Source organism: Homalodisca vitripennis, chromosome 1 (assembly GCF_021130785.1).
Source record: "Homalodisca vitripennis isolate AUS2020 chromosome 1, UT_GWSS_2.1, whole genome shotgun sequence".
Taxonomy (NCBI): domain Eukaryota; kingdom Metazoa; phylum Arthropoda; class Insecta; order Hemiptera; family Cicadellidae; genus Homalodisca; species Homalodisca vitripennis.
This window is the reverse complement of record NC_060207.1, coordinates 94,741,653-94,761,212: the sequence shown is the minus strand read 5'-3', so window position 1 is coordinate 94,761,212 and position 19,560 is coordinate 94,741,653.

Here is a 19,560-nt window from a genome sequence, read left to right as displayed (position 1 = left end):
ATCGACTTAAACTGTCAACGAAAAACACAAGAGATGCTATTGATGATGCTACTAAAGTGTTTTTCGTAAAGAAAGAAGTTTAAATGAAAGTGTAGTGAACAATTTCGTTTAATTATATTCCACGAAGTATCGTCGAGTTAGATTTCTCTTTGGATATGACAACTGTTCATGCAGGTAAACAAACGAAAATTGATGACTTTTTCAAGACTTGATAGCAATTTTTATTTTTTGTGAAATATTGATCTGTTACGTGTAAGTTTCTAAACTCATATGTACCCATAATTTAATACATACTACTGATTTTTTAAATTATTATACTTTTTTATCCTAGGCTTATATTGAAAAATACCTTCACTTACGTTAACAATGATTCGTATTATAGAGGTTGGCCACAAAAATATTCGTTTTACAGAAGTTATCTCAGAGCGAGGAGAAAACTGTATAATACAAATAACGCAATATTAAACCTCGGTAAAACGAACCTCTTTACATATTAAGAATACCTTGATAAGACAAATTTTTCCGTAGCCCTTAAAGAGTCTTATTGAGGTTAGACTGTAAAATACAAAGTTACTATCTAACTTTTACTATACATTTTATGACTGTTATGAGTCTTAATTGTCTTTTGACAGAGGTAAGCTTCTTTGACCTGATATATGTATTTTCTTGATCAGTAAATAAGGCAAAATCAACTATGGAACAATAATACTAAGAACGAAGTAAATTGCAGTGCCTATAAATATATATACTTTTTTAGTATTTTCTTGAACGTGGCAACAAGGCAAACTCAATATTGGCGTCCGAAATATAATTCATTCGAATCAAAAGTTATAAAACACTGATAGACTACAGATGCAAAACCTACGAAGTTGCGTGCGAAGCCGCGGGTAACTGCTAGTACTTCATATTTTGTAGCTTGACACACTTAAAGACCTACCTACCGTCAGACATAAACATAGAAACCAACGTCAGATGTATTTTTAATTCACTTCTTTTTTTACACATATCAAAATAAAGTCTTATCACTTTTTGTTAGAGAAAGATTGAAATTTGTTCTTAAAAGTCTAATTTTTTTAGCTAAGGCAAAAATTAATAAATTTTACAACACGCATGGAAACCCCATTATAAGTTCCCAGTTCAAAGATTAACTATTTTAGAAAAGGGTCCTCATAACATGGAAAAAGGGGTCAAGTTAACGGTATCTCTCGGATCTTGCGTTTATTCAATGAGTTTATTTATTACATGACATACTGAAGTTGAAAACTATTGCAATATTTAGTAGACATGCTAAAAATATGTTATTGATTAAATGTTTATATAAAGTGGATGATTTTAATCCTAAATTATTTCAGCAGTTCAGTAGAATTAATTCTACTATTATAAAATGCAATCTGGAGTTTTACCTGTATAATTATTTACATGCTAATTTAAGACAGATTGCTTAGTGATAATATTTTGATAATGAATTGCTAGTCAAATGTATGATCTAGCTTTGTAATTATTGTAGTATGTATGATCTTGTATTTGTATATTTATATGACGTGTCACAAGTTGCAGGGACAAGCTTCAATAGTTGTAACTTTTACGACTAACACAAGCGAATTAAATTAAAATTTATTAATAGAATTGGTTATTGTTTTACAGTATATCTAAGTAAAAGTACAATTTTCAAAGATCATAATTCATAATCTAATTCCCCTGTCATATTTCATATTTAAACTGTAAAATAGTATTCTTATCGTAACACTTTTTCATTAGGATCGGTTAAAAACTGCCAAACAATTATTACTTGGGACGTGTATTACAAATACTCATGGCGTGGTATTTTTATATGTTTCATGTTATCAGCTATCTGTGATAGGGGTTTGTAAATATGAAAATGTTTACATTGCAGGAGCATAAACAAAAATGAGGATATACGAGGGAATAAGAGTGATTAAGGATGTACAAGGAAATGCGGGTTATTAAGGATATAAGAGGAAATAAGGGTTATTAATATACGATGAAATGAGGGTTATTAATTATATACGAAGAAATTACGGTTATTACGGATAAACGAAGAAATTATGGTTATGAAGGATATATGAGTGATTGGGGATTGAGGATATACTAGGAAATCAGTGTTACTAGCTATATACCAGGAAATGAGGATAAAGAAATAAGTACGATGGATGATGATGCTCACAATATTGACTCCTGACATCCTCACCTGTAAAAGGTGGACAGACGACGCTGCAGCTCTCTCATATTGTTATATTATTCCACTTACTTAATGTAGTAATGTTTAGTTTGATAATTTTTTGAATTAAAAAATTTTGGTTAAAATATGCGTTTTGAAGTCAGGATAGATTTTTGCTTATTTCATAAGGACGTATAAAGCAGAATTTATCTACATTTTTTAATCAGTCCCAAATAAAACTGTTGAGGATAAGGATATCGACTGTTCGGTACATGTATGAAATATATATAGAGGGTATATTTTCAAACAAATTTTTATGAAGTAATCTTTTATAACAAATCTATTATCTAAAGTTATATTTAATTTGAAAAACGTAATTTTATTAACACAGGTATTTTAAAACACGCCACTCACTGAAGCTATGAGAAAATGTACATACTGTAAACATCCACATGTTTATTTTCAGCCTTTTTTTATTGGGTCTGGTTATAAAATTACCTAAATTTACTACAGTAAATTAGTGATAAAAAGTCTTCTATATTTTGCTAATTTTAAGAGAGTTATCTTAGCAGACCATGGCTTAAAAATATTTCACAACCAAAACTAATAGCACCATCTCCCCTAGTTGATTCATTAGGATCGAGATGCAGCAAAGACAATCAGCAAGTACTCCGCAATTTGAGACGACAAAATCCATGTTTTCGTAGCAATGCACAAAAAGAAAATTCTTATTGCCTTCTATATTTTACGTAAGTTACTTATGAGACAGACCCATCCTTAAAAATGTACCTGTATACTTGGCACTTCCAACTCCACTTACCACCTGAGACACACAGGCTCGCTCCTGTCACATTTTACAAAGAGCACGACACATACCATATTGAACTTACGACGTCTTTCTTCAGCGTCAAACTGCCCACGTGCCACATACTCCGATCAGCATCAGATAGCCGTAACCACCATGTCGGATTCGGTATAACGTTAAATGTAACCTTTGTGTGTTTGGTGATAACTACCAGTGGCATTCTCTCACATGGCAAAGCAATTTAGAACTATTTTTATTTTAGCACGTCTTAGACGTCTGTAAGGTTTTAATATCAGAGATTTTCAAAGTTTTAGCTCAACTAATAACCATCGCTGAAAGAATAAAAAATATTTTACAATCCTCTTCATTAACATATTTTTTTATATAATAAGAATTATTTATAATTTGTAAGGTTTCAAGAATGCTTTTCACTGTACGGTGCTTGTTAGACTATATAGTTTCGATGTGACCAACAATACAAATTACTTCTCATGCTTAAAAATTTAAATCAGTTAGTAGAAATTGTTGTTTAAACCTTTCAACAATAATTATTGTTTGATAAATAATTGTATTATTATAACAATATACACAAAAATAGACAAGCCATTCAGTAATGTACTAGGGATTTCATTCCGAAACAAGAAAATGAAAGATAGAAAAGAAGAATGGAGCAAGGCGATGCGATCCACACATGTACAGTGCCGAATGACGCTCTGTGTGGAATGTAGTTCTAACTATTGAACACGACCAAGCCTCGACATTATAACGTCCCTTAGAGACGTTATAACAGACGTGGACACGTTGTGAGTGCACTTATGTAAATAGTTTAACTGTATGAGCTGTACAAACCTGACAGTACAGTGCACCAAGTTTATCACATTTCTCATAGCTTTCGTTGTATCAATGTTTTTAAGTAAAAATGTTATCTTGCTATTGTATAGCAACATCATGTGGCACGTAGCAGGTTTGTTGAGGTTGCATGCAGAACAGTTTAAGTCTATAGCTCACTTTATTTCTGAAATGTCCTACGAACAGGTAGACAGACAATTATACAGAAAAGAAAATTTTGCATCCCTCGACAGACAAAAGAGATATTTTGCCAGCCTACTGAGATAGACTTCAATGATAGTCAGTCAAATCCCATGGATTATACCATGGAACTCATTCTTGTCGCAGTAAAAATGAATGAAAATTCGTGCAACAACACTAAAGTCTAGAGATGAAATCTTTCTATGTTACTCTACTGTTACTTACTTAACATTTTATACGATTATACTCAGTCTGAATAAAAAATTATTTATTCTGCTATTTTCTCATTACCATCATGGTTTCCAGACCATTGTAAAAATATTCGCTAACGCTCAGCCAAACCCCTGGAGGACATTCACCACCATCGACTCGATGTTCCGTATATAGAAATGAAGGTTTATGCAAAAATCCAAATCCTAGGACAATTAGGCCTCAAAATTTCGTGTAGACAGACATACAAACAGAAATGAAATTTTACTAACCTTTCGACTGAAGAGATTCACTAACGATCACCCTATAAACATCAGAGGAAACTGAGGATTTATCAAATACAACCTAACCTCGTGTCAACCACAGACATCTCTACTACTAGATCTATAATAAAATGACCTTGAGTAACGTTAAACCTTAACCACTTTCTTCCTTTCAAGATTAACACGTGTGCAGAGATATATCAACCTATCTATACAACGTTCGTCTGCAATAACGTCACCAACATGTGCCATATACTGAAAAGACCTTGCATGATAGCTAATTAATAACGTTAAACCTCAACCACTTTCTTCCTTTCAAGATTAACACGTGCGCAGAGTTCCAACCAACCTATCTATACAACGTTCGTCTGTAATAACACGTCACCATCATGAGTCAAACACTGAAATTACTTTTAGTGATGGCTTATAAAGTTAGGCCTCAATAATTTTCTTCCTTTCAGATTAATATGTACGCAGTGATCGATTAACCGTTTTATAAGACACGCGAATCTGTAGTGACATGAACCCAACACGTACATACAGTATAGTCAAACGACCTTAACTTATGTCACAAAATAAAACTGTTAAACCTTCGCCCATTTTACCCTCTTGTAATTTATCATGTCAACAACACGTTTCTGAACAACAAATTACGGCTGCAGCAGAGAAGATAATAAATAACTATTGATCAACACGTGTTGAGAATTAACTACATTCAAACGACCTTGAGTTGAGTCCCACGACGATTTCTGTATGTACCTTGCTCTTTAGCCCTTGAAGTTTAACACATATAATTTATATACACAAACAAATAGGATTATCCGCAATAACATATCGTCACCCACATGTGCCCTTCATATTATATAACTGACACGTTATAATATAATAGTGTTATAACTTAGCAGTAAATGTTTAAATTTTTTTGAGAATGTAAATGCTGTAGCCAATATAATTATGACTAAATAACCAATCTGTAATAAATACCCATTATTTATAAGATGTACGGTAACCTTATTTCCGTTGTAAAGTCGTCACTATAAAATAAGTACAGAATTTCAAAACTATTTGACTATCGTTGAGCCGTTACATCATCAGAATGTTTAAGTTTATAATCCCTCGTGGCAGTAGCGTAGCCAGAAATTTCGTTCGGGGGGGGGGGTCCGAAACCGGGGGATCCGGGGGACGTTTTGTGTGTTATTTTGTTGTGTTATTGTGTAGTTGTGTTATTTAATTCACTGGTAAAAGGTTAATACCAAAAAACATGGAGCTTTAGTAACTACGCATTATAGAAAGTGGAAATATGTAATAGGCAAATTAAATTCTCACAGCAACTCTAGTACCACAAAATTTTCTTGTATAGCTACAAAAACTTTACGAAGTTCGATTCTGACCGGGTAGAAGGCACCAAAAGTGATAAGAAAGAAAAAGAACACAACATAGCTTCACTCAAGCGTATAATTGGACTCAAACTATATTTCTGTGGAGAAAATGAAATACCCCTTCGGGGACATTGGGCCACTGAGGGCCGAAAACCCTTCAGAAAAGAAGGGCGACTTTCGAGCGTTGCTCGGGTACAGATCAAACTAACGCAACGGTCGGAAAATGCACCGGAAAAAAACTCTACTGATTAGAAGTTCGGCCACTTTGGATTTCACTGATTGGGGTATTTATGAATGAGTTAATAATGACGATTTTTTGTATCATTACACAGTAGACGAGTATATAATTATCGGAAAAAAATCACTTTCGGTCAGAAATAAAATACACCTGAAAAACTCTAATGATTTCAACTACTTCGGACTTCGGTTATTGAGGTAAAACGTGGTATTTTTTTATTGAGTTAGGACGACGATTTTTTTGTTATCATTAAACTGTACTCGACTACCTATATAATTATCGAGAAAAAAAAAACACTTCCGGTCGGTAAAATACCGAAGAAAAGCTCTCTACTGGTTCGTTTTGACGATTTTGGATTTCACTGGTTGAGTGGTTGAGGTAAAAGTAGTACTTATAATTAATTATGTTAGGACATTGAATTTAGAGATTCATTAAACGCCGACTAATAAATATATAATTATCGAGAAAAAAAAACAAAAATAATCACTTCCGATCGGAATATACTAAGGAAAATGAAATAATACCTCAGTCAGTGAAATCCAAAGTAGTCGGAACTTCTTATCAGTAGAGTTTTTCCGGTGTATTATCTGACCGGAAGCGATTTTAAAATTTTTCTTTGGATAATTATATAGATATTAGTCGGCGTTCAATTGATACCTAAAATCAATGTTATAACATAATTCTAAGTACCCATTTTTATCTCAACGACTCAACCAGTGAAATCCAAAATCGTCAAAATCTGAATCAGTAGAGCTTTTCCTCGGTATATTCCGACCGGAGGGTAATAATAATAATACTTTTTATTGTGTCAACAATAATAAATAATTGCGTACAATCGTTAAAATTTAAATTATTTAGAAATAATATGTATATCTATTTTAAATTGCCCCCCATTCATACCCGTTCATACACAGTCCACACTCATTCCTAAGACTGATACATACTTACAGCCATACGTTTTAAAATCTTCTAAATTTTACCACCAGAAATAGAGGATGATCGAATTATACTTAAATTTCATCCCAGCGGCTCATCATAAACTCTTCCAATGAATAAAAACACCCTCAACACCAAAAAGTGTCTCAATCGAGCTTTAAATTTCGTTGGTTCATTCAATTTTTTTATTTCATCAGGGAGCTTGTTGATCAGCTTAAAACACCAACCTCGGATGGCAAACGTTTGAATGTGGCTGTTCTGTGCGGATGTAACCGAAGGTTGTCCCTGCCTCTTGTCCCATATTGATAGACGTCCCTGCCCGGACGAACTCGCACTTAAATCGGCAGTACAGGGCGACATCGAGGATGTAGAGACAGGGCAAAGTTAGCAATCAAGCTCCCTAAAGGCATCTCTGCATGAATTTCGGGATTTTTAAATTTTGAAATGATGAGGGACAGCTTTCTTTTGACTTCTAAATACTCGCTCAAATTTGTATTTAGAACAGCTGCCCCATAGCCTCAACTCGTACATTAGATGGGGTTGTCCAAAGGCCGAAGTAGGCCATTTTTAGTACATCCCGGGAGCAAAATTTTGAAAGGTTCCGTAGAGCATAAATGCCTGAAGAAACCTTTGAGCAGGTACTTTAAATGTGATTGTCTCAAGTCAGACTTCGATTAAGGTACATTCCGAGGAACTTGGTGGAATTCAGTTTCCTCTATGAGGACATCGTCCGCCATCACAGCAGCGCGATCCTCAATCTCTCTTTGCCGCAAACAGAAATTTAGTGCATTTGATTTGAAGTTGTTGGTCCTCAGATTTAATTTAGAAAAAAACTGAATACATGAATTCAGTTCTAAAAACGAAATGATTTCTAATTCATGTTTTTGTTGGAGCTTTAATGCAGAGCGTTTGTATCGTCAACATACTGGACCATTTTCCCTCTCAGGAGCGATGAGTTCCGCCTGCTGATGTACGCAAGGAACAAGACTGGTCCAAGTATAGATCCCTGTGAGACTCCATAGGAAAAAAAGTCGCTAATTTAAAGTGATTTAATTGTTTTTTTCTCGTTAATTATATATGTATTAGTCGGCGTTGAATTAATACCTAAAATCACCGTCCTAACATAATCCTAAGTACCACTTTTACCTCAACCACTCAAACAATGAAATCCAAAATTGTAATTATATAGGTACGGTGTACAGTTTAATGATAACAAAAATCGTTCGTCCTAACTCGATCGAAAAACTCCACGTTTACCTCAATCATTGAAGTCCAAATTAGTTTGAAGTTCTAATCAGTAGAGTTTTTTCAAGTGTATTTTCCGACCGAAAGTGATTTTTTTTCAATAATTATATACACTGTTTACAGTTTAATGACACCTAAAATCAACGTCGTAACTTAATTCTAAGCAGTCACTTTACGTCCCCACGACGAATTTGAACGAATTGGTCGCTGATTTAAACTCTTCGTCGTGTTACGGTTTCAGGTGACTTTGCGACGTCACGTGACCGCGCCCTATAGAAATACCGTGATTACACTACACTATCTGAAAGGCCGAGCCCCAAAAGTATCGTTTGGATACTTTATGATTTAAACGAAAGGGACAATTTATATTTTTAACAACGGTCACTTCAATCAGTGAAATCAATCAATTTAATGTTTGTAGGACAAGAGTAATGATAACTGTCCTTTTTTCTCCTGCTCCATGCTTTATTTGTTAATATGTCTTAAAATTTCGGGGGGGGTCCGGACCCCCTGGACCCCCCCCCCTTCGCTACGCCACTGCCTCGTGGAGAGATAAAACACTATATTATATTCTGTCTCCAGAGTGGTTATCTTAATACTGTGTTCTGATTTGTTATAATCCCATCAAACCCCGATTACATCTCATTAAAACCCAAATGCGCTTAGAGCGTTAAAAATAAATATAACTACAAACAGAGCAAAATTGATGTGATACAAATGCATTGTATGATACTGTGAACCTGGCAGATATAGGGCAGGAATTTATAAAACTGTATTTATTGTAAAAAATGAGTATTTTGCAATGTGTCAGGATTATAGTGACACCCCCATCCACGAATTTCCAAAGTATTTATATTCAGCTCAGGAGTTAGGGGGGACATTTTATTTTTGATACGTTAACAAAAGTAATCTTAATTTGATTGCAGCTATATGAATGTTTTGATTCCATTGATAAATATCCCTTCCGGGTCAGGCGGTACCTAGATTTCGTGTGTGGCCGTCATCTGTAAAGGTAAATCTAAGGATGATTAGTTTAGATGTTTAATTCGCACAACACTGATAGGATAATAACTATCAATGTTGACATGCTAATATAATCAACACTATCAACAATTAGAAACTCCATAATCTTGAAACCGTACAAGACTAAAATTGTTATAAGCATATACATTTCTTTGTGACAAACTTGACTCGATTAAGACAAAATTAATCTTAAATTATGTTTGTAAACATGTTCACTTATAACGGTTCAATTGTACATTATTTTGTTTAAGTTTAAGCGGCCACCATCTTCAAGCTTCAAGTGTCATCGAAAAATAAATAAGAATAAACGTTGTTTGAAATGGCTTGAGAATTTTAAGTAAAATATTTATGTAAAATCTACCTAAAATGCCATCACATATCACATTGTTTATTTCATAGTGGAATGTTAATTTGTGTAGCTAAATAAATGAAGAAATCGCTATGTGTACATTAGAATAAAATTTTATTTGAAATATACGCTTCCCATAATTTTTTTAACTAATGTATTTATGTGGCATTTATTGTAGAAGTTGCTCAGAGGGCATACAGTAGTCCTGCTGTTGATAAAACTAGGTTAGTTACTAAAACTTGTTTTATTTTAAATAAATATGTATTTTTAAGTCAAGTTAATGATATAATGGCAGTCAGTGTCAGAGGCCTATGACACCATAACGGCGGGATCCTAAACCTGTTAAACCCTTCTCTAATGTTAAATCCATTGGCTTCCCATGTTGGCCATGAAGAATACGCTTTCAACACGATAAACTAAAGAGTTGTTACCCCCAGTTGGCTATAAAGAATGCGCTCTTAACACGATAGACTGAAGAGTGGCCACGTGCGGTTGGCCACGTACAATACGAATCGCTCCCGATTGTAGGACTGTAGGTCCAAGCCTAGTTTGACGAGGGTGGCTGACGTCACTTTTCTGCAGAGTAGGACAGTTAGTCCACGCCGACACCTGTGGAATAACTGTCCTACTTTTCAAAACTGACCTGGCCGTGCATTAGTTTTTCTACCTGCACTTATTCTTTATTCTGGTCAGTGATTCTTCCACTACATTCGTACAGCGTAGGCCTACTGCTAAAGCAGTAAATATTAACAACATTTTACTCAAGCTACCACATATGAAGTGGATTACTAATAGGGATTATATCTTAACGAATTCCATATATCACTATCTGATTAATTTGGCATTGTCCTAATGAATCATAAACATTAGTTATTCCTTATATTGGACCATCGTTTGTATAATACGGTACTGTATATACCTCAGTAGATACGTTACTCGTAGTAGCCTACACGTTAATTGAAATGGATGGTTTATTGTTTTATTAACATTTTTAATAGTTAAAATAACCATTTAGTTTATATCTAATATATCATTTTTAAAGCTGTACCAAATTAAGTTAATAGATACGAAGAAAAAAAATACGTTATTACCTTAAATAGTGGCTCTTGGCATATAATCCAAACAGTAAACAAAACATCTGCTTACACAGACATACTAACTTACATAATAGTGACCTTATGCCGCTAACGATACGTTGTAAATATCACTCAAACATGAATTCGATGAACGGCTAAAAAATTTGTCTAGTTTCATTCAAACTTCCAATATTGCTATTCATCGCTATATCCCGCTGCGAAAAAATGTAACGTTATTTCAAATAGTGATCTCGGAACGACAGGAGATAACATGTTTAATTACTAGCTATAAGGACTTCGAACGCTCCAAATTCTTAAATGTATTCTTAAACCCTATTAGTTTTATTCCCCTTTAAAATAAACCGTTAACCGTTAAAAGTTTTAAAATTTGGTGTTTAGTTAATAAAAAAGCCCTAGTTAATATTGCTTTGTTTTCTAGAACAAGGTACATACAAACTTCTGAGAAGCCTACTTCTGTCAAAAGTCAAATAAACTATGCGTTTTATAACTTACATTAAAACATAAAACCAATATTTAGGACTTTTATTGTTTTGTGATGTGTCTGAAGAAGATAACCTCGCTATCGAAAGGCCTCACAAAACAATAAAAGTCTTAAATATTGGTTTTATGTTTTAATGTAAGTTAAAAAAAGTAACCAATATAAGCTCCATCTACAGCATTATGCATTTTATAACTATATAAAAGTTATATAGTACATTCCTTTGATGTCTGCATACAGTACTCATCATGCATACTCAATATTTACTAAAGTGTACAGTTAAAGTAGACTTTTAATACAATTTTTAGTTTTTTTATCTAAATATTTGTCTTACTTGTGCTCAACAGTGGTCGCAAAAAAGTTTGAAATAAGAAGTGTTGTTATTATCAAGCGTACTCTATGCTTTCACGACTAAATGTAAGGTAATTTATGATTGTGCTACTATAAAACAATGTTTACACAGAACAATTGACTACAGTTAACAGGCTCTTATACTATTATATAAATGTCTTGTTCTCTTTACCTGATTTTTCTGTGCATTCTTAGGATATTTTAATCGTTGTTCTCCTAGTCGGAGCGAAAACGTATGCAATAAAGCAAAGACCAATATAATCGTTACAGACATTCTTAAGTTAGAAATGTCGTAACTAACCTGACTTTATTTTATGTATACAATTTTGTTTCATTCTTTTTGCAGCTGTCTTATGTAGTACTGAAAACTATTTAGCAGATATAGAGTTTAGATCTCGAAACATCCATTCAAGTGCTGCAGTGTGAGTACGACGATCCCTTGTCAACCCCTCGTCAAAACAAACCCTTGAGTCGGACAGTGGGTCCCAGGCCGGGACCGTGGACCCACTGTCCACCCCTTAAGAAGTAGGTAAGAAATGCTTCCGGCAGTTTTATGACGTGGACCTACAGTCCGTTTACCTACGCTCCCAGCACGGTAGACTGCATAGTGGCCATCCCCAGTTGGCCACATACAATGTGATCCCTACTAGATAGATAAGAAAGTGGCCAGTTGACCTCGTACAATACACTCACAGCACGACAGACTGAAGAGTAGCCACCCGCAGTTGGCTATGTAGAATACGATCTCAACACGATAGGCTGAAGAGTGGCCACCTCCATTTGGCCATGTACAATACGCTTAAAGCACGTCAACATTATATAGCTATGCGATTATTGAAATTACAAACTGCCACTGGGCGATGATTAGTTGTGATTTTGGAGCGGTCAGTCAGATGACTGTGAATGCGCATTCTTTGCAAGCAATCCGTGTCTGGATTTGTAACGGAACTACAAAGACTCTTAGTTTTACAAGCTTTTCATTAATTACTGAGTTGAACTTTACTTAGCTTACCCTGAGAGATATATTTAGCTACATCCACGAAATAAATAGATTGACAAAATTACTATGCATCGTGTGATAAAATTCGGACTATAAGTAAATATTAATTGTCGATTGAAAACATAACAATGATTAGTAACACCTGTCAAAAAGAAATAAAATACTAACTTCTGAATAAATAAAGCTGCCACTGAGCATGTTTAATTCTAATTCAGGTGGATTAAAAAAAATCTGTGTAAACTCGTAGAGTCCTCGGTTTGTAAATTACCAGCAGACGCTCAGAAACAAATGTTGGAAGCTTTTAAAAAATTACTTTTAAACATATTGCAATCGTTTGTTTCGTTTTTTTATTTCGCACATAGGTGAAAAACACTTCTAAAATTGTTAAACAAACGAATATGTTTTAAATTATATTTTAAGTTTGTACTGCCAGCTTCACGCGGTATTCAGAAACTGGTGATGTTTTGGAGGGAAGCGTGTTCTCAGGTCAGTCAAGAAATGCCGCGTCATATAGCGCCGTTAGTTGAGGTAGAGCGTATGCTGGTATGCCACGTCAACGCCAGTCAGCCAAGCTCCCCTCCCAAACTGTCCGACTTTCTCCTTCTCGCGGTATTGGAGGCCAACCTCTGGCCACTACACCTCGGTCAGACGTCAGACTGCTTTGTCACGTCACGGTCTCGGACCACCTGCTTCGTTTTGTTTATTCCCTCCCTCCCAAGCTTTCTTCGGGAATTGTACAGCCACAGGTTGTCCTACCTCTACCTCATTGACCGCTGGTGTATCTCATGCAATGGCCACTAAATGCAGTAAACGCATTCTTTTATAACCATTACTCCACACGTTGTATACATAATATGCCCAAATAAACTCTGGATAATGAGCTCGTGTCCACATTCAGAGTCCGCTCTGTAGTTTTTGTTTTACACACACGGCGAATAGTTGGGTTTGTTGAAATATCACCAATAATATTTTTAACCTTTCAGTTTCAATCGCCTATTCCAGGCTTCACTAAAAAGCGACAAACAAACGTAATTTCCCCGCACTTCCATATACTGTTATTACTTATTTACACATAATATTACCACGCTGAGAATTAACACTGATTTATTGTAAATGTGTAAAAAGGTATTTACAAATATAGAAATTCTTTCAGGACACAGTACATCTACATTGTATTTGAATCGTAATCACCATAAAACAAATTGAACTGTTAGAGAGGGATGGAATCTCATTTTCCACATAGCTATTTTATAAACTTTACTTTTTGCAGATCGCTCTATCCATTCCTGTATATGTACATAAAAGGGAATAGATTGTCTAGATTATCGGGAAGATAATTTTTACCTTTTTGAATAGAAAACTAAAAAACTAGAACATCAAATTTAATATTTTCATAATTGTTATACTAGTATACAGTATTGGTCAGATTATATTTGAATTGTTTTTTATAAACAGGTAAAACAATAGTTTTATAAATAAAATATTATAGTATTTTATGAAAATAGTTGCTTAGAAGAAAGTTGACTTTGGTATTACATTTCATGTGTACACGCACAAGCAATAACTGACACTGAAAGCATTTATAAAAATTATAATCCTTGTAATTCCTCATGGTAGGGTGCCTATAAGTCTAACCAATTACTTTTCCTTGGTAAGCAAACACTGAAGAAACATTTTTAGTGTAAAACTGAGTAGTGCTGAGTATTTGCTGTAAAGTAAATAACAATATTGTCCCGAGTGACCATCATTAATTAAAAGTAGTTTTTCCAATTATACCATTAACTGATATTTTATTATATAGGTCTATGCACACAAATTTGTGACATGTAAGCAATGAAAATAAATGCTTTATTGGAAGAGTTTTTACTGTCACAACAAAGAAAAGGTGTTCTGTTTAGATAGTATCATCATACAATGATGGAGTGCTAATGTACGGTAATATGAACAATAACGTTAATTCAAATAACTTACATCATAAATTGTGATTAATTGAATACATTTTAAGTACTGTATGACTTTAAAATTTATCATTAACTCCTTATTATCAATACATTGTTAAATTCTAAGGCAATCAGAATAGATTGTTTGTAATACATTCAGCTGCCAGCTAAATATGTAAATGTAGCTGTGGATGTCTGTACAACACAGCGCGGCGAACCGCTATTTATACATCACCATCACACTGGCAGTGGCAGTTCTTTCTGTCTCTGTCTCTGTCTCTCTCTCCCTCTCCCCCACTTCCCCTCATTCTCTTCTCTCGTCTGCCGGGCGGGGCAGCGCACACGAACACACAATATTGCCTCTGCACTGATATTCATTATATTGCGCTGCAGTGTGCTCAATAATCAACCAATTCCAATATTTTCCTGGAAATGTTCACCCATTGACTTGATTACAATATCTGGACCTCTCTTAATCAACGCTAGGTAACGATTAAAAGGTTTTAATGAAAACACATTTACATCTATTTAATTAATTGTAACTTAAAACTGATACAATACCGTACTTAAAACATAAGAATACTTTAATGACAAATAATTAATTTATATTAAAAGGTATATGTGACTGTATGGTTACATTTATTTTAACTGACAATGTCTATGCTTTGTACATTATGCATTAATTGTCAACACATTGTATATTTTATCATCATATAAACCAAAATAAAAGTTTTGTGGGTGTAACATGTATACATTTATTTCTGGTACACATGATAGTATTATCACATATACATTAATTAAGATTTATCAAATTATTAACAACCTCTTCAATTGTGTACACTATGCTATATTAATAATTTATCATTATATATCATGGTGTGATTTATGACTACAGCATAATTCAATAGATTTATAATAATACATTTGAAATGTACTGTAATAATATAAAAATCACTAAATTATTTGTAAATTCTAAATAGGGTTGTTAATTGTTTTCCAAATCTTAATGAATAATAAACTAATATAATTACTAGTAGTTACCCACAGTTTCACATGTAATTTCCTGCTAAACAATTGGAAATTATATATATATATATATACATATATATTAAGAAATCTTCAAATGTATTAACAGTTTCTATATTTCGGCATAAGCCGTCTTCAGGAAATTACAAACATATAAATAGGGCTATAAGAACATATATATATATATATATATATATATATATATATATATATATATATATATATAGGCATATCCTTTTAAATGATATATAATACACTCTTGTCATGGACCCTGGAAGGTGTTCTAATCTACTGATCCATTTTCAAAGAGCTGTATTTTGCTACGCAGAAGGCTGAAGTCAAAGAGTGAAACAGTTTTTACAAGTACTAATGAAATATATCGAATTTCTCTGTAGCATTCCATGATAGTTAATAGAATAGTTCCAACAATTTCAGTAAAATTGTTAACATTCAGGTCAATGTGGAGAATAATAAAGTCAAGAGTCTTTAGTGAAAACACTTAATAATGAAATATGGTGATTTTAAAATTGAAATAGGCATTTATCAAGTAGATTCCAGTGTTTATGGTTAAGAGAATCAGAGATCAAGCAAAATTCAATATGGGTCTTATTTCAGTTTTTCCACAGTAGGAGAACATCTGGTTTAAATAAATTATATTTCCTTCACCAAAATTGGATATACCTACATACCCAATAAAGTTTCCCTACAAAATCAATAGATAACAGTTAAAAAAAGTGTAAATAGGTAAATAATGTCTTATTTTTCCAGGTGAAGCTAGGACTAAGAAGTTGTCTATAACACAACCTGAGAACCAATGTCTTAAAGGTTATTTACAAATCTTCAAGTGAGGATATGCAAAACTCAACAGGCCTGAACTTTAGTTTTTGAGTTTCAACAATCTATAAACATAATATTTTACTCTCTATTTAAAGGTCTCTTCAGCCTAATACTTTGGTGAAAACTGAACTTTTGTAATTACTTGTAATAGCTTTTGTGATATATTTTTTCATTTTACAATGGCATTCAAGAAACTGTGAATGTATGACTTTTGACACCATTAGTGCATTTGAGAAGATAAGCACATTGTTTTCATATTTATTTTACATGGTTATATAGTTGAACATAATAATTTTCTCAAAGAACCCAAGCAAAAATTTTGAGAATTTCAAAATTATTATATGTATATACATTTAAAATGTTAACATAATTGTTTCGTATTTTTATTCACCTTTGTAAACCAGATAATTGTTTGCAATAAATTCAAATCAGAATTAATAGATGATTGTCAGAATCACTTTGACATGTTAATTTAATGATAAAATAGGAAAGAAAAAAAAATATTTTAGTAAAATAATCTAAAATGGTTGAAAAATTACTTTTATGGTACATTTAAATTAGCTAAGTACCACATTTTTATTAGGTAAATTGTATTATCACGAAAATTGGTTGTATAATTTGATCACTAATGAACAGATGAGTACCTTAATTTCTGGTTATATTCTGTTTTATAAATTGTAATCATATGTTTCTTTAAAAGTTATATACTCATATCACTGTAAGAATACAAGTTTCTTGGTTTTTTTTCATTGTTGCAGTTCTAAAGCAGCTGTTTTAGTTAAGAACAAGCTGTCACTGAAGAAGTTATGAGTTGATTGAAGACTCTTGGAGGAATTGGAAAAAACTTATAAATACCGTACTACTAAATGTAAATGATACAATACTTTTAAAATTTTTTTGACGAGGCCTTTTGAAACCAAAGGTTTCATTATCAGACGACTCCACAAAAAAATTTATTTTACTTTGTGGAGTTGTTTGATGGTGAAACAAACCTTTGATTTCAAAAGGCCTCGTCCAAAAAATAAATAATTTGGAAAAGTATTGTATTATTTACATTTAGTAGTATTTATAAGTTATGAGTTATCATATCAAAATTAGGCCTATACAATATACAAGTTTTCTTTTTGCATTGTCAGTGACATAAATGATAGAGATCATAACAGGAGAGCAAAGGATGAATGGGTAGAGAGCTGCACCCATACTACAGGACTGTATAAATTCACCATCAGTCCATAATGGATGGTTGAACTTCCAAAGCTTCCACTGCCTTAGAGGTAATCTTTTCTATATACAAAAATGTTGAATAGAAGCAACATTTCAACATTTCCTTCTACCTTTGAGTCTATATGACATAGGTGTGAAGGAACGAATGATTTTATGTGAATATTGAGTTCAGCTCTTTTCACCTTCCACTTCGTGTGGTATCTGAAATCTAATGATGACAGACTTGCTGCTGGAATTTGGAGACTGCGTCTGAAGAAATCCAAAATGCTTTTCAGATGGTGAACTAAATGGAAAATGAAAAGGAGCTGAACTTAACATTCACATTCTTATATTTGATACCTGAAAGCAGCCAAAATGTGAGATTCTTGAACTTATTAGTTATTGTGACATTTCATAAATCATTCATCTCCCATTTATCATGCATATAAATCACGTAGCAATAATATAATAATACAGACTATTTTTTGATAATTTCTTGTTAATGTTAAGATCATTTTATTGTTAGTTAATTTTGTTTATATCAAATTAATTTTTTGTTCATTCACTTTTGTTCCATTCTTAATTTTTATCTACTTGATTTAAAATCTAATAATATTTTAATCCTACACTTATTTCCCTCTCCCACATTTTCAAATTGTTCAAACAAAATCAGTAATTCCTTTTTCAGTATTTTATCATCAAAATTCTCTTCAACCATAGAACATAGTTTTAACCCTGGAACACAGTCATAAATGTTAAGAAGAGTTGAGAACTATAACTTGTGTTTCTTGCCACCTCATCCTTCTTCTCCATTTAACTGGGGAAGTGAAGAGATTTAAAATTGAGCAACAACTCAAAATTTGTTTTATTCTCCTTAAAACCAGTATTCCAGTGCTTGGACCAATCTATACTACTTCTTCAGAAGTTCACACCTTTACATTCTAACTTTTCAATTACAATCTTTAAAAGTTTAATCCAAATTTGACTTTTGAAGAGATACATTTTGTATAAATAGAATTTCCAAAAGTTTTCCCACTTCAAGAATTGTAATAAATTTATTATAACCAAAAATAGCTGTCACAATCAATCACTCCTCTGATTAAGATCTTCTCCTACCTATTGTTTGTGACATCATCATTGAAAGAAGATAAATGTAATTCTATAATTTAACTTAACTTAATTTTAAATTTTCAATCACCATATTTCATAATTGTACCAGAACCCCAACATCGTAATTTTTTAACCTTCTATCTTTTATAAAGTTTATTATTTATAATTAGTTGACAAAAATAAAATTCAAGGAAAATATTCACTAAATATTACAAAGAAAACTAAACCAGAGTATCTATTTATTTTTTTAGTGTAAGAATTCTAGTATCTAGTCCAGTGTTATAGTAGTATAGCACTTATATGTATAATCTCAATTCTGACCATCTCAATACTTGACCACATTGTGGATTGCAAAACACTCAATAGACACAGAGCATAGAATCGTTAGCAGACATAAATTGGATTTCCTCACTCCACCATCAGTCAGAACAACTTCTCTTGTGCCACAACCCAGCCAGCATGGGATAAAGCCACTACATACAGCATCATGATGCTTAATGTGGCAAGTTTTTTATACGGGCTTGAGTCTCCATACAAAACAGGCAATGAACATCTAAATGATGTCTTCCCCTTCACTGTGGCTCTATAGTGAGTAATCTTGACTATAATGCGAGACACATCATTGCAAGCCTGGCCATTTGGACAGTTACCGCACCCCACTTCCCTCCTCACCTGGTGGCGCTGTCACATTGTCATATCAGATGATTCTCAGTGTAAGGCATTGGACGATGTCTTGCTTTGTTCTGGTCATTTACACCAGTTTTGTTCTTCAGCATTCAATTATTCTGCGTGTTTATATATTATTATTACTATTTTTGCTCATGTTATGTATCATAGTGTAAACACGTGTTAATTTTATTTT